Raw genomic sequence first — 3144 nt, forward strand, 5'->3', positions numbered from 1 at the left:
ACACAATCTTCCACTCCAAATCCTGAACTCTTTTTATTGCTGATCGAGGTCTTGAAGGATGTAAAGATTGTAAAAAATGAAGCAAAGGGGGAAAAAAAGGAGGTATTTTAGGTGAGAAGAACGGTAAGAACAAAATTCAGAGGTAAAAGTGATTATGGTGCATGTAGGAGAGGATGAAGTGCTTTCCATGATTACAGGAAAAGGTGTATATTAAGGAACTTCGAAAAATAAATTGGAATGAGATTAGATTAGGGCAATTTTTAAAGCAGCTTTATTGATTTTACATTTAATAATCTGTACATTTTCAGTGTACAAATCAATGACTTTCAGCAAATACATGCACTCATGTAACCACACTACACTCAAGATACATAACACTGCCTCAACACCAACAAGTTTCCCTGTTCGCCTTTGCAGTCATGATACTTGCCCCACCTCTGATCACAGGCAACCACTGATCTGCTTTTTGTCACTATAGTTTTTCCTTTTCTGGACTATCATCTAAACGGATCATGCAGTATCTAGTCTTTTCTGTCTGGCTTCTTTTAGTTAGCATATTTTTTATATTCATGCCTTCTAAGTGATGAATGGTATTCCACTGTGTGGTTATAACACATTTTATCTGTTCGGAATATGATGGGCATTTGAGTTGTCAGTTTCGGCTATTATGAGTAATGTTTGCTATGAATGTTTATGTACAATTGTTTATGTGGACATTTGTTTTCATTTCTTTTGAGCAGATAACTAGGACTGGATTTTCTGAGTCATACAGTAAGTATATGTTTAACTTCACAAAACTGCCAAAACGTTTTCCAAAGTGGTGCTACCATTTTGCATTCCAACCAGCAATGTATGAGAGTTCCAGATTCTTCACATTCTCACCCACACTTAGTATTGTCAATCTTTTTTTTTTGTCAATCATTTTAACGTTAGCCATTCTAATAGGTGTATATAGAACCCTGGTGGCGCAGTGTTAAGCATTAGGCTGCTAACCAAAAAGCAACAGTGCCAACCCACCTGTGCTCCACAGGAGAACAGATGTGGCAGTCTGCTTTCATGAAGATTTACAGCCTTGGAAATCCTACGGGACAGTTCTACTCTGTCCTATAGGATCGCTATGAGTCAGAATTGACTCAATGGCAAGGGTTTGGTTTTGGTTTGGTTAGTAGATATCTAGTGATATCTCATTGTGGTTTTAATTAGTATTTTCTAATGACTATTGACGCTAAACATTTTTTCACGTGCTTATTGGCTATTCATATACCTTCTTTTGTGAACTATTCATTCAAATCTTTTGCCCATCTTTTTAAATTGGGTCATTTCTTTTCTTACTGAGTTTTGAGAGTTCTTTTTATATTCTAGATACAGGTCCTTTGTCGTATATATGTTTGGCAAATATTTTCTTTCAGTTTATAACTTGCTTTTTTAAGTCAGGTTTATTGAGATATAATTTACACATAATAAACTTTACCCTTTTGAGGTGTACAGTTCTATGAATTCTAACAAATGCATACAGTTGTGTAATCACCACCACAATTTAGATGTACATTTCCATCATCCCGAAAAGTTCCCTCATGCCCTTTTGTAGTCCCTATAGTTTTGCCTTTTCCAGATTGTCATATAAATGGAATCATACAATATGTAGCCATTTCACTTAACTCCTTTCGTTCGGCTCCTTTCATTTAGCAACATTCACTCAAGAGTCATCCATCTTGTTGAACGTACCAGTAGTTTGTTCCTTTGTATTATATGACGTACCACAGTTTATTTAGCCATTCACTAGCTGATGGAAGTTTTTATTGTTTTCTGTTCTTAACAATTATGAATAAAGATTTATGTGCTGGTTTTGTGTAGACATGTTTTCATTTCTCTTGGACACCTAGGTCTGGGATTGCTAGGTTATATGATAAGTGTATGCTTAACTTAATAAAAAGTTGCCACACTGTTTTCCAAACTAACTATATCATCTTGCATTCCCACCAGCATTGTATGAGAGTTTCATTTGCTTCCTATCCTTTCCCATACATGGTATTATCAGTTATTTATATTTTAGGCAAAATGTTCAGTAATGGCAGCCAGGCACCATCCACTTCTTCTGGTATCATGGCAAAGAGGCAGTTAGTTGTTCATGGAGGCAATTAGCCACACTTTCCATATCCTCTTCCTATTCCTGACTCTCCTTCTTCCTCTGTTGTTTCAGGTGAATAGAGATCAATTGTTGTGCCTTGGATGGCTGCTTGCAAACTTTTAAGACCCCAGGCACTACGTAACAAACTAAAAACATTATTAGACCAATTAATTTGGATGTCTCATGAAACCATAACTCTAAACCTCCAAACCAAGAAAACAAATCCCATGAGGTGTTCAGTTGTACCTAGGCAGCCTTAGCAGCTACTCTTTTTTTTTTTTTTTTAAATATATCTATCACACTTTTGCCCGTTTAACTTTTTACAGGTATACAAGTTATTCACAGCACTTACAAAATCAGCTGGGCAACCCTACCCTTAATCAATGTGATTTTTCCATTGTCGTAAAACGTTACTCAGCATTCCGTAAGCAATAACCCTCCTCCTTTTCCCCTCTCTCCCACCCCTGGTAACCCTAATACACTTTGGTCTCTATACATTTGTCTTTTTATGTAAGTGAGGTCATACAATATTTGCCCTTTTGTGATTGACTTATTTCACTCAGCATAATGTCTTCAAGCTCCATCCATATTATAGCATGTATCAAGACTTCTTTTCTCCTAGTGGCTAAGTAGTATTCTGTTATGTGAATACATTGTATGTGTTCCATTGTATGTATCATATTTTGTTTATCCATTCATCTGTTGATGGCATTCAGATTGTTTCCACCTTTTGGCTATTGTGAATAGTGCTGCAGTGAACGTTGGTGTATCATTTGGTGTTATTTTAAATGATAACTTCTTAAAATATAATTTTCTAATTGTCCACTGCGAGTATATAAACATACAACTGATTTTTATACATTGATCTTGTATCCTATGACGTTGCTAAACTCACTAGTTCTAGTGGCTCTTTTATGGACTGTTTGGGATTTCCTGTACAGACAATCATGTCCTCTGTAAATAGAGATAGTTTTGGTTCTTGCTTTCCAATCTGTATGTCTTTTATTTATTTGTAG

Source organism: Trichechus manatus, unplaced genomic scaffold, assembly GCF_000243295.1.
Source record: "Trichechus manatus latirostris isolate Lorelei unplaced genomic scaffold, TriManLat1.0 scaffold00075, whole genome shotgun sequence".
Lineage (NCBI taxonomy): Eukaryota > Metazoa > Chordata > Mammalia > Sirenia > Trichechidae > Trichechus > Trichechus manatus.